The 13,777-nt window shown below is 41.9% G+C and overlaps 1 protein-coding gene and 2 long non-coding RNA genes across 12 annotated transcripts in view; 2 read left to right on the forward strand and 1 right to left on the reverse strand.

Annotated features, from left to right (window-relative positions):
• The window catches only part of LOC127001221 (uncharacterized), a 52,581-nt gene extending 42,596 nt beyond the window's left edge, over window positions 1–9,985 (forward strand). For all 3 annotated transcript variants that reach the window (XR_007754924.1, XR_007754923.1, XR_007754922.1), the window contains one exon: window positions 9,370–9,985. This is a non-coding gene — a long non-coding RNA (uncharacterized LOC127001221). The remainder of the gene's footprint in view (window positions 1–9,369) is intronic.
• LOC127001220 (zinc finger protein OZF-like) overlaps window positions 1–13,777 on the reverse strand; it is an 80,971-nt gene that overhangs the window by 42,728 nt on the left and 24,466 nt on the right. Inside the window, exon 1 of one of the 8 annotated variants that reach the window (XM_050865454.1) lies at window positions 9,979–10,094. The exons of 6 other annotated variants lie outside the window; for them this stretch is intronic. The gene's annotated coding sequence lies outside the window, so the exon portion shown is untranslated. Of the gene's footprint in view, window positions 1–6,666; window positions 7,363–9,978; window positions 10,095–13,777 lie in introns of those variants that run through there. One more of the 8 variants, XR_007754920.1, reaches the window with a different exon arrangement.
• On the forward strand, window positions 1,152–6,674 carry LOC127001222 (uncharacterized). The gene is made up of 2 exons (XR_007754925.1): window positions 1,152–1,703; window positions 6,336–6,674. It is a non-coding gene; the product is annotated as an uncharacterized LOC127001222 (long non-coding RNA).

Below are 13,777 nucleotides of genomic sequence, written 5' to 3' on the forward strand. Positions count from 1 at the left end.
AGTACAGCCCGTCCACACCCTGGCCCCCCACTCCTTCCTGTCCCAAGTACAGCCCGTCCACACCCTGGCCCCCCACTCCTTCCTGTCCCAAGTACAGCCCGTCCACACCCTGGCCCTCCGCTCCTTCCTGTCCCAAGTACAGCCCGTCCACACCCTGGCCCTCCGCTCCTTCCTGTCCCAAGTACAGCCCGTCCACACCCTGGCCCTCCACTCCTTCCTGTCCCAAGTACAGCCCGTCCACACCCTGGCCCCCCTCTCCTTCCTGTCCCAAGTACAGCCCGTCCACACCCTGGCCCTCCGCTCCTTCCTGTCCCAAGTGCAGCCCGTCCACACCCTGGCCCTCCACTCCTTCCTGTCCCAAGTACAGCCCGTCCACACCCTGGCCCTCCGCTCCTTCCTGTCCCAAGTGCAGCACGTCCACACCCTGGCCCTCCACTCCTTCCTGTCCCAAGTACAGCCCGTCCACACCCTGGCCCTCCACTCCTTCCTGTCCCAAGTACAGCCCGTCCACACCCTGGCCCTCCGCTCCTTCCTGTCCCAAGTACAGCCCGTCCACACCCTGGCCCTCCTGCACCCCCCACCACCCGCACACTCACCCTGGGGGCTTGCAGCCCGAGGGGCTCCTCCTCCACGAGAAACACTGCCAGGGCTCTTCTTCTTCTTCTTCTTCGTGGGTGTTTTATGGGGCTAGTTAGGCTGTGGGCCCACAGCCTCTAGAGCCCCGTCAGTGGTAGTTGTTATCAGGAGTCGTTGATTGTGTTGGCCGTCCTGTCACCAGGGCGGGAGTTAGATCCAGTCGAGTTGCCCCGACTTCTGCAGGAAGGTTCAGGGCACGCGGCGGACCTCGACCTTGATCTTGATGACACAGGGGACTTGTTTGCTTCCTCCTCCTCTTCTTCTTCTTCTCCTTCCTTTATAGCTTCTTGGGTCCTTCTTGATTCTGTGATTTTTCTGTCTCCCTATATTCAGACTTTCCTATTTTCTCTTTTCCGATTGACCTATTTTCCCATTTACTTACCAATAAAATCCACGGGATTTACATATGATCTACATAGATCCTGTTGCCCGCCTCCATATTCATCTGTGTTTTGTGTTTGTCATATTTGTTTTTGAATGATGTTTCTTTTGACCTGATCTGCTTCTTTTTTCTCTTCTTCACACTATATTCAGGTTTTCCTATTTTCCGATTTGCCTATTTTCACATTTTTTTCTTTTATTTTCCCTATTTTTTCCTCTTTTCTTTCTAATTGGAGACTTTTTATGCCGTAAGTTGTAGTCTTTTTATGCATTTCATTTATGGTCTTTTATTTCTTGTATTTTCTTTTCCAGTTTTATCCTTGGAGGAATAATACATGGAGTGGCCCTCAGCGGGTCGCTCTCTTGGAGGAAGAATACAGTATTCTTCCTCCTCTTGAGCATGCGTTGCCTAACTTTGTAATAACTACCGATGAAGTCCTTAAAGCTCTCCAATCCATTAAAACAAATACAAGTCCCGGACCTGACAACGTGTATCCTATACTGCTTAACCCTAGAATGGAAACCGTTTGCCGTTGGCACAAAAATTAAGGTGTTTTTGAAACTCGCGCTCACTGTGGTTAACCTTGGCCGACTTTTTCAACTCATTCACGGGCATGTATTAGTGCGTCGGTGCCCTGTTGAGGAGAGGCGGGTATCACAGTCCTCTGCTCCTTCTCACTTCTCTGGTATGATGAGTGCCCAGTGTGCCATTCGGCACAGCGTTTACAGTAACGTTATTTTTGTTGTCAAATAAAGTTTTGGAAGTGGCCATTTTGACCCACTTGCTTGTAGGAATTTTTTTTTTGGGGGGGGTGAGTATATACATTAGCCTTTGTACTTCACAAAAAAATATATACAGAAGTTATTTTTTTTCCTTTTTTTTTTTATTCGGTGCTGCGTGATAACGTCCATGTTACGAGACAGATCGTTCAATGAGTATGACTTGGCAGCATTTCTTTGGTGTGAGGACTTTCATTAGAGTGCTTTCATCACGTTGCAAGCAGGAGAATCGCCATTTTCCCTTGTCATTCGGTACATGGCGCCTTATGTTCAACCGGTCGTATCTCACCATTTGGTCCTAATTCCTCCATTGTGGTCGCAAGTGCTGCCCCGTGCGATGTTCAAAAAACGTCGTAGGCGCCATCTTGTGACGTGAGGTCGCCCCTCAGCCTGACTGCTGGCGACCGGGATAGACGGGACGAGTCGGGTCAGGTCAGGTGTAAGTCGGGAAGCTTGGCCTTTGTGTCGGCGCTTCCCTGATGCTGTTCCAAGTCTTCTTATGCTGCTGCTTCCATTATGTTCTTTCGTTGGCTTTCTCTTTTCTTCCACATCTCATACACTATTTCCTTGGATTCTTGTATCTTTAGCTCGTTGAAGAGTAATTGTCCTATGATATTTTCTTCATTTTCTATGTATGGTCTTTGCAGTAAAATTGTCTTCTTTCTTATTTCTGCATATCCTGGGCACCACAACAGAAAATGCATTAAATCCTCTACATTCCAGTCACAAAAGATGCATTTAGTGTCTCCGTTAGTGTGTCCATTTCTATCATTTAGTCTTAGATTATTTGTTCTTGCTTTAAATAATATTGGTGACGATGGTCTGTTGTCTTATATTTTCTCTTCAGACATTTCTGTCTTCCAATTTTTATATATTGATAAACTTGATTTTTCTGTTACTTCCTGCTGCCATCTCTTACTATCCCAGTCTATGATCTTATTCTTTAATTTTTCTTTCTTAATTGTTCTTAGGTCAGAGTAATTTAAATTAATGTCTTTCATAAATTGCTTAGTTGACTTAAACCAATAATCATTCCTTGTTGTTGCCTTTTCCTCTATGATCCTCCTCATCAGTTCATTTCTTTCATTTTCTTCTATATATTTCAAATAATTTAGCTGGTTTTGCCTTATTCTGGTCTCCATGGCGCATGACCCAGTCTCTCCTCTCAAGACTGGAACTTGAGCATAGCTTGGTGCTCCCAGGATTGCCCTATACACGGAATTTTCAATCCTCTGTAACTTTTGAATTTCATCTTTAGTATAGGCTAAAATACTAGATGCATATAAAATTGTTGGTAAGACAATACTCTTCCAGTAAGTTTTCCCGATAAGAATTTTGTTACAGCTCTGTGCAATGACTGGATATGTTAAATTGGCAAGTTTCTTAGCTTTTTGTATAGAATGCTCTTTTTGGATTTTGAAGCAATTTTTCTTATTACTCACTGTTACTCCTAAATATTTAATGTCTTTACTAACTTTGATACCTTGTATCTGTTCAGGCTGCTCTTTTTTATTAAATATTATAATACTACTCTTATCTCTATTTATTCTGAGGCCCGTGTAATTGCTTAGGTTAGCCAGTACATCTATCATTTTACTCATTTCTTCATCTGTTCTTGCCATTAATAGTCCATCGTCTGCATAGTATAGAGCACTTAACTTAAAGTTTTCGTCTTGGTATCCTCCTTCTTTTTCCAGTGTGTCTATCGTTACGTATGTCAATAATTTAAATAAGGTAGTGGAAGCTGTACAGCCCTGTCTGATGCCACTGGTCACTATCATTTCGATTTCTTTATCTCCTCCTATTGCTATATCTGTGGTATCGTCTGTATATATTCCAGTCACTACATCTATTAAGTTAGGATGAATTTTGTAGTCCATTAATATGCTGATCAAGCTGTCCCTTTTTACTGAATCATATGCTTTAGCATAGTCCACTGACATCACATATAATGTTTTCTATTTTTGAATGTATTGTCAATACAATATTTTAACACCATTAAATTGTTTTCTATTCTGCCCTTTTTTGTGAATCCGTTTTGGTTATCTTTTACTAGTTTATTATCAATTAAGTGTTTTTCAATATGTTCTTGTACTGTTACTGACATAAATAACTTATATGACACATTCGTTATTGCTATTGGCCTTAACTCAGAAACTTTTGGTTTATTTTTCTTTGGCACCATTATTGTTCTTGACTCTTTCCATTCATCAGGTACTGTTCCGTTTTCTAATATTTCCCTGAAACTTTCTGTCAATAACTTTATAAATTTCTCACTGTCTTGAAGTGCTTTATAGAATTCCCCCTTCATTTTGTCCTGACCCGCTGCCTTCTTGTTCTTTAGCTTCTTTAAGCCTTCTTTTACTTCTTTCTCTTGAACTATGTGGTACTCCATCTCCTTTATCACCCTGTTCAGTTTACTCACTGTATCAAAATGTTCCAGTGTTCTTTCATCCCACACGGCCAAGTCTTCCCCCTGTTCGTTCTCTATTAGTATTCTTACAATATTTTCTGAGAGTAAGTTTTCCTCTCTTTTTCTTGTATATACTCTTTTTGTTTCTGCATTCCACACTTCTTTTACATTATTTTCATTCATTCTATAGATATTCTTCCAGTAGTCTTGAATCACTTCTTTAATTTCCTCTCTAGGTAAATCCTTTCCACTTTCATCGTAGATTCTCAGTTCACCTTCTTTTTTTCTTTCCTTTTTCCTCAATTTATCAATAAGTTCCCATAACTTTTTCCTATCAATATTTTCCTTTATTTCCTTTGCTATTTTTTCCTCATAATCATACACTGCTGACTTCACTTCCTTATTGGTCTCTGTTTTTGCTAGTAGATATTTTTCTTTATAATATATTTCTTCTTGTGGTGTTGTAGCATTTCTCCTGGCTCGGTTATATTCTTTCCTTTGTTTTATACACTACTTAATTTTATCTGTTATCCATGGTTGTTCTAACTTTTGTTCCTGTCCACCTCTTTTAATTTTCCTCCTACTTTTCTTCTTAAGGGTTTTATTTGCTTCATCCCATAGGATTGAATTCAGATTTCCTATACTTATTGTGTCTTTGTTTTCTAACCTCTTTTCCACTTCTCGTCTATACCTCATTAGTGAGTCTTTATCAGTTTTAAAGTATTCATATTCTTTCCATCTTTCTGCTTTTACTCCATTTGATTCCTTATCTTTCCTTTTCAATGTCACTGTAATTAGGTTATGGTCTGATAAATCAAACTTTTCCTGCTTTTCATCAATTTCCATACTTATATATTCTTTGTAAAGCTGTTGTGTTACCAGTACATAGTCGATTGTACTTTCTAGATCATTTCTTCTCCACGTCACTTCACCACTACACTCAAAGTCATCGTTAAGCATTATGAGACCATAAACTTCCATCCATTCTAAAATCATTTTTCCATTATCATCCAATTCTTGTGTTCCTTTAAATCCAACATGCCCATTAAACTCTCCTAATAATACTAAATTATCTTCAATATTTTCTCAATTTCTTTTCTTATACTTTTGTTCCTTTCCTTGTTGTTTGTTGCAAAATAGACCACCACAATATTTATATTAATTCCAAATGCTGACCCTTTCAAATATAAATAGTCTTTTATTTTATTTTCCTGTTTACTTAATTTTACATTTCCACTTTGTTTAGGTAGAAGCATAATACCCCCCCTTTTCTGTCTTGTATTTCTCTCATACTTTCCATGGTTACCAAATCATCACTCATCTTCACCTTTCTTACTTTCTCATGGGTTTCTGTCACACACACCACATCCATTTCACTGATCATCTTTTCAATATCTATGATTTTTGTTTGTGTTAAGCCTTGAATGTTTATAACCTTTATATTCCACACACTTTGTTTCTCTCTTTCTATTTGTCTTTTATTCACATCGTCACTTTTACTACAATATCTACCTTCGTTACCCCTTAGGGACACTATTTTTCCTCTTTTTATCATACACCTCTCTCCTCCTCCTTAGCTCTTGCCTCAGTCTGTAATCCTCTTCTCTCTGTTGATGTGTCATGTCCAGTGCAATAATTAATCTCTTAAATGTTTCATCTTCCTCCTGTTTTAGAGTCTTTGCTCTTGAGATAATCTGCCATTTTGAAAGTTCATCCTTTAGTTTCACAAGTGTCGGCCTTACTTTCCCATCTTGTTTCTTTCCCAGTCTAACCACCTTTTCTATCTTGCATCCTTCTATATTCAAAATCTCTCCAAACACCTGGTCACAACTCTCCTTATCTTCAAACTCTTGTCTTTTCCTTGCTCCTTTGTTGATTCTGGCAAGTTAAAAACAATTAAATTCTTCCTCCTCCTCTCTCTATCTTCCTTCTCCTCCCTCTGTTTCTCTGACTCTTCCAGAAGCTTTTCCATTCTCTTTACAGCTTCTTCCACTGCTCTATCCACTATTGTTTCCTCTCTGTCCTTCCTTTTCTCTTCTGACTGCTTTATGTTCTCCGTCAACTCCTCATATTTTTCCTTTAGTTCCTGCATTTGTTTTTTTATAATAGTATTCTCTTCCTTCAGCCTCTTCACCTCTGCACAGGCCCGCACCATGCCTGGCCTACAATCAGGGCAGAACCACAGCTGGTCCTCCTCCTCCTGCAGTACCCTGTACAGGCTCTGGCTACACCTCCCACATCCTGCATGGAACCACTGTTTACATGCATCATGAAGGGCGCGTCAAGGCATGATGGCCCACAGTGGTGCTAATGTGTCGTGCCTTGCCTGTCTTCCACAGGAATTTTAGTAAAGTTTGACCCATGATCCAAAGCTGTGATTCACAGGTTGTCTTGACGGTGACTGGAGAGTGAAATTAAGGAACACATGCTATTTTCTTATGATAATAAAACTCGTCTCTCGGAATGCTTTTTTATCTTTACATAAATTCCCAAGTGGTACACTGAGATTTGAGAGCATACAAGACACATGTAAATGCAACCTGTTATAATTCTGATTGGGGGAAGAGAGGGGATGGGGGGAGGGGGGACAGGGTGGTAGAACACCCAAGAGAAGTAGGGGAGGGAAGAATGAGAAGACGGGAGTGTATGGAGAGAATTGATAAATCGCCTCTGCATTACCAAACTTCTCCCTTATTCCTTTCTCCCGTTACTTCTCTCATCCCTCTAAGGAAGTGGTGACACTGCTGTTGTGCCCCCCCCAAGGCTGCCGTGGTATTTGACTTGCTTGTTGAGATGAGACATCACAAGGTTGAAAACAGGAAAGTGACAACACCCTAAGACATCAGTTACCCCTCCCAATTGCCAGTTTGGTGTGGTTTGCATACAGTACTGTCATCCTGCCCACCCTGCTGCCAGGAAAGGCCTGCTCTGCTTTGGTGAGTGCTGTGTTGGAGCCTTGTCACTCAAGTGGAGCACAATGTACACCCCCCCTGCCAAGGCTGTGCCCTTGTCCCCCCAACCACCCCCCTCTCTTGTCCCACCAGCCCAGGGTATGGCACAACAGTGTTCAGTCTGTGGCCTGAGTTACCTCCCACTGCTCTGCCTGAATCCCACCATCAGCGTCTGACCTAAGGATGACCTGGGACTAACACCTTGCCACCATCTGGAAGAGGATGTCCTCCCCATCCCCGGCACCACCACACTGCACTCCACCCTCCCACCACCATCATTCCAACCACCCACTGATGCGTTAGATCCCTGAACCCCTAAACCGTCATTTTGTACTTGTTCTTTACAATGTGTTTATAATGTGTACATTTTTAGCTTAGCAGCTGGTAAGACCAAATACACTATATTATTATTATTAACACACACACACTTGACCAATAAGCCCAGGCCACAACAGCCAGCCCAGCACAGTCACCAAAAAGATCAGACCTTTCACAGGACCCACCAACCACATGTAGCATAGAATGGAAAGTGAATAACTGTGTTATAGTATAGTCATAGCATTTCATCAAGCTTGAAAGTCACCTCGACATATGTGACCAATTGTAACAATTATTTTCCAACCTGTAACTCGTCACTCCTTCACGAGAGTCCGACTGACACACAACGGCAGTCTCTCTCGCTCCGACGCTCCTTGTACATATAGGCTAAGAATATAATCGCCTTAAGGAAGCTGAAGTCTTAATCAACGCCCTTTAAACGTCCCCCGTACCCCGTTACAACAGATCATGCCGTCACAGTCACCATTTGTTCCAATAGATGAATATTTTCTGTTCTCTGTGCTACACACAGCCCTGTAACCACCACAACAAACACTTGCACTCACACACACAGCAGAACTGAATCAGCACAGCACCTCAGGAGAAGTGGACCTTCACGTGCCTGGCAATCTCACCCTTAGTCATGAAACGTTTCCCACAAACATCGCACTTGAACCCTTTATGACCAGAGTGTCTGAAGAGGTGCTTGTCCAATATACTCTTCAGTTTGAATCTTTTCCCACAAACTTCACACTCATGACTTCTTGCATCAGTGTGTGTAACAGTGTGTACTTTGAGGTGACCCTTCTGACCGAAACATTTCCCACAAACTTCACACTCATGCTTACTTTTACCAGTGTGTGTAACAGTGTGTAATTTGAGGGTACTCTTCCGACTGAAACATTTCCCACAAACTTCACACTTATGATTTCTTTCACCAGTGTGTGTAAGAGTGTGTAATTTGAGGGTACTCTTCCGACTGAAACATTTCCCACAAACTTCACACTCATGATTTCTTTCACCAGTGTGTGTAAGTGTGTGATTCTTGAGGGTACCCTTCTCAATGAAACATTTTCCACAAACTTCACACTCATGATTTCTTTCACCAGTGTGTGTAAGAGTGTGTAATTTGAGGGTATCCTTCCGACTGAAACATTTTCCACAAACTTCACACTCATGATTTCTTTCACCAGTGTGTGTAAGAGTGTGTAATTTGAGGTTATTCTTCAGACTGAAACATTTCCCACAAACTTCACACTCATGATTTCTTTCACCAGTGTGTGTAAGGGTGTGTTTCTTGAGGGTACCCTTCTCAATGAAACATTTCCCACAAACCTCACACTCATGATTTCTTTCACCAGTGTGTGTAAGAGTGTGTAATTTGAGGTTATTCTTCAGACTGAAACATTTCCCACAAACTTCACACTCATGATTTCTTTCACCAGTGTGTGTAAGGGTGTGTTTCTTGAGGGTACGCTTCTCAATGAAACATTTCCCACAAACCTCACACTCATGATTTCTTTCACCAGTGTGTGTAAGGGTGTGTTTCTTGAGGTTACTCTTCAGACTGAAACATTTCCCACAAACCTCACACTCATGATTTCTTTCACCAGTGTGTGTGAGGGTGTGTGTGTTGAGGCTACTCTTCAGACTGAAACATTTCCCACAAACCTCACACTCATGATTTCTTTCACCAGTGTGTGTAAGGGTGTGTTTCTTGAGGGTACCCTTCTCAATGAAACATTTTCCACAAACTTCACACTCATGATTTCTTTCACCAGTGTGTGTAAGAGTGTGTAATTTGAGGGTACCCTTCCGACTGAAACATTTCCCACAAACTTCACACTCATGATTCCTTTCACCAGTGTGTGTAAGGATGTGTGTGTTGAGGTGACCCTTCTCAATGAAACATTTTCCACAAACTTCACACTCATGATTTCTTTCACCAGTGTGTGTAAGAGTGTGTAATTTGAGGGTACCCTTCTGACTGAAACATTTCCCACAAACTTCACACTCATGATTTCTTTCACCAGTGTGTGTAAGCGTGTGTAATTTGAGGGTACCCTTCTGACTGAAACATTTCCCACAAACTTCACACTCATGATTTCTTTCACCAGTGTGTGTAAGAGTGTGTAATTTGAGGGTACCCTTTTGACTGAAACATTTCCCACAAACTTCACACTCATGTTTTTTTGCACCGGTGTGTGTAAGGGTGTGATGTTTGGGGTTACTCCTATTACTAAACCTTTTGCCACACTCCCGCCTTTCATGAGGTCTAACACCAGAGTGTGTGGGTGTATTTGTTGAGGTCATCCTTCCCTGCATGTCTTTTCTCACACTCTTGGCTTTGGTCAGTAAACTTGCTCTCATTCTCAGATCTTCTCTCACTTCTGAAATTCAAACTCTCCCCTTTGTGGATGAAGAGGCCAGCAGTTGTTGTTGTCGTTGTTTTGTTGTTGGTGGTGGTTGTGTTGGTGGCGTTTTTTATCACTCCTGAACCTCACACCAGCAGCAGTCTGCTCCTGCTGATCCCAGCCACTCAAGCTGCTGTCCCGCCTTGCAGCCCCCACTGCAACACTACTCTGGATGTGAGGAGTTGGCTGGCCTTGAGGAACCTCAGAGATGCTGGAGAAGGCAGCAAGGTTGCTTCAAAGCCACACTCTGTGACTAATTGAGCAGGCAAGGCGTGGGAAGCACCAAGGAGTCCTGAAGTCAGCGGCAGCAAGGACGGAAGAAGTACTGAGGACAGCAACTGTCTCGATGCCTCACTTCAACACTAACATCAGTGGTGGACATTGGGACACAAAGTCATGTGCTGAAAAAAAAAAAAAAAAGGCTGGTAAGGAAACAGAAGTTGGTGGGAGGGATCAGGGCGGTGGTGGGTGCACCCAAGGCAAGCCACAGGTCGCCGGGTCGGGCAAATAGTGCGTGTTGATGACATCACCGCTCTTACATTATTTACAAGGACCACACTGTTCTTTTGACAGGTTTGTATATGTTTCCAATTCTTCTGGTTATTGATTATTGCTGGGAGTGTGGGGGGGAGGGGGGGTAAAAAACAACTGCTAGTGTCACAAGAGCTGGCGGGGATAATCCTACAGGGAGGGACACACGGACTTGGTATCATTGCTGGGGTGACGGTGCTGCGCACTCATTGGCCAAGTCTTAACTTGTTCTAACATGCATGAAATTAAGTTTGTATTCCTACCAAAACCCTTTTGAGTTTCAAGGTAACACAGTGTACCGATAATAAACTGATGCAATGATACATTAATTGATAAATGTGTCTTTTGAACTAACCTAAATAAATCTGAAGCAATAATCGTAACAATACTAAGACAGAACTACACGTAAATGGACAATATCCATCGACCAAAGCTGCAAGCTTGATAGTTTTAAGTCCTGTTAACACATTAATCGCGTTTGGCAACTCGGCGCTCTTGCCTGCTCCGCGGAACTTTCACGGCGCCCACCACGCCAGTGTCCGTTGGATTTTTGCAGAGAGAGGAGTTGTGTATCATTATGAGAGGATAGCCTGTAGTATAGTGTAAAAATCCACGGTACAAATATATACCAAATCGCAGACCACTAATATTTTTTCCCTCTACCGCGTATTGCTGCACCAATGTACCAGGCATGGGTTGGCGCATATATGTACCAGTTCGCGACGCACTGACGATATAGTCTTGTTCTGTTATTTGGTGTAGTTTTTATGATGATTATAAGAGTTAGTGTCGATACAATATCTTACATTTTGATGAGCTGTACATAAAAAAAGTATTAATAATATTTTTTTCCCATCCTTTTCAACAGAAATGAACCCGACCGTCTTTTAAGGAGGGCGATCGGATACCTCATCTGGTGATTCAGATGATTCAGATTTTTTGTCAATTCAGATGACCCAGATGATGAGCTCTCCGAGGAAAGTGACGAGTCAGAAACAGATGAAGAGCAGGATGGGGAACATTATTTTCTACTCTGTTATGAAAGCAAAATTTTAATTTATCAGATTTTTTTTTTTTTTTACGTTATTTGCGAAGTGGTATTTTCCTCTACAGTTCAGTAAAATACACTATAATAAATCAAACATTAGGATAATCTAATATTCCGAGTACTAGTAAATAGTGATCTGGAGCATTATTTTTTCTGTTATGAAAGCAAAATGTTCATTTATTAGGATTTTTTTTTATGTTGTTTGATATGAAGGGGCATTGTCCTCTACAGTTGATTACTGTTACATAATGCAATGCTTATATCTTGGAAGCAAAATGTCACCAAACTTTAAATGTATTTTGGATTCCTTAGCTAATTGTAGGCGGTGGTGGCATAGCGCAACCCGCCATGAATGCCCTAGGTCAATGAGGTGGGTGAGTGATCTTGAGGTGGGCTTTTTTGTCATAGGTGGTGCTGTAAGGTCATGGCCATAGCTGGGCACGATAACAGAAAACCTTATTCCCGATAACCGATAACTGATAATGGAAAACCTTATCAGTGATAACCGATATTCGTTAACTGGAAACACAAATATAGGCGATAACCGATACCCAATATTAATCCACAATTCCGATACTAGCTAGCGATAAGTCCGATAGGCAAAAACAATACTATATTGATATTTCAAATAAAAAACATAGATGAATTTAAATTTTCATTATCTGTATTTTAGAAAACTTACAAATCCTGAAAACCACACGTTGACATGTACATATGGACGGTAATACTAGAAACGCCTGAACCAGTGTTGTGTTATTTGGCGTCCCCACCGTCAAAAGCTGGCACTTTTCTTTACAAACACTAGTCTCGTGAACTGCGCATGCTCAGACCAGCAAGCACAGACCTGTACACTCTCACAAAGCTTTTTAACCGTAATTAAGAGTTGCTGGAAGGCTGAATGAGACATACAGTACCACTACCACCATCCCCGCTGTTTCTAGACCGACAATCTGTACGAGTTGTATTGATATGTACAGAGTGTCGTTCTAGAAACAGCGAGGATGGTGGTACTGTATGTCTGATTCAGCCTTCCAGCAACTACTCTTAATGTGTTAAAAAGCTTTGTGAGACTGTACAAGGCTGTACAACACCGGGCGCCTGGGCCACGCATGCGCAACAGGGAGGAGACAACGTTTGTTTTCTGAGAGTCGGAAAAAAGTAGCGATTATCGCTAGTTTGGTCACAAAAGTAACAAAAATACCGATAGATATTTAAATAAGTAGCGGATGGCGGATAACTCGATTTTGTTATCAGTGATAAAGTATCGCGATAGCACCCAGCTATGGTCATGGTATACTGAATTAGCTATCTATACAATGATCACTGGCAAATTCTCTATAGTACACAACAAGCGACTCTCGGCTAGATGCCACGCGTCACGAGACTGTTTATTTTGTAACAAACATCACCCAAAAAGAATGGAGTTTGAGTAAAAGTAAATATTTTTAACGGATTTACGGTTATGAGAGGAGTACTCTGATGTACGTTCCATGCTCTTTTCTTAGTTTCAAAATGCAGAGTAATTTTGAAGTTTCTCAGGCACTTCTCGGCTCTCCCACAGCCGAAGCCTAAGGGTTAATAAGGCAGTGAGGCCGCTGATTGGGTGAGCGCCGGCGATGACGTCATCGGACTCTCAGCGAATCACAAGCGTGTTTTCAGAGCTCAGCCAATCGTAAGGCTTCATCTGTGGCTTTAAAACGACCCGTTCTCTCTTTCTGTTTTCTTTCTTTTTCCAAGGTACGTATTTTGAGATAACATGGGAGTAAAGGAGGAAAAAAAGTGAGCTCTGGGGGCCAGCATGACCCAATTATAATGGCACCACTATAAACAGTTGCCTGCGCCATGACAGGCTCGGGGCCGACCATTAGGCTCAGATGGATAGTTTACCGGCGCCATAAGCCACATGAAAAAAAAAAAAAAAAAAAAAAAAATCTCAACGGGTTGGAACAAATAAGCGCTTTTTCAGTGTTTTCAATACCTTGAGTTTCGTGAGCCTTGAGTTTAGCGCTATACCTTAGGAACGAAGCGAGCATGGAACTCGAGAGGGTACTGTAGTCATAACATAAATACTGGCCTAAGGCAAAAACCTTCTCTTTCATCGTACTTTTATTTATCCTAAAATGTACACATTTCCATTTTTTGTGGGTAATAAATAGCCATAGGAAGAGTGGTGGTTGGCCCAAGCCCGACGTGGTTCAGGCAAGTGTTGATACTGGCGCCATCTATTCTTGGCTCATGCTGCGCCCGGAAGCTCATTTTGTATTTCCCTTTGACAGTTCCTCTACAGTCCGCGTTGATGGGTGGT

The sequence above is a fragment of the Eriocheir sinensis genome, chromosome 20 (genome assembly GCF_024679095.1).
Source record: "Eriocheir sinensis breed Jianghai 21 chromosome 20, ASM2467909v1, whole genome shotgun sequence".
NCBI classification, from domain to species: Eukaryota; Metazoa; Arthropoda; class Malacostraca; order Decapoda; family Varunidae; genus Eriocheir; species Eriocheir sinensis.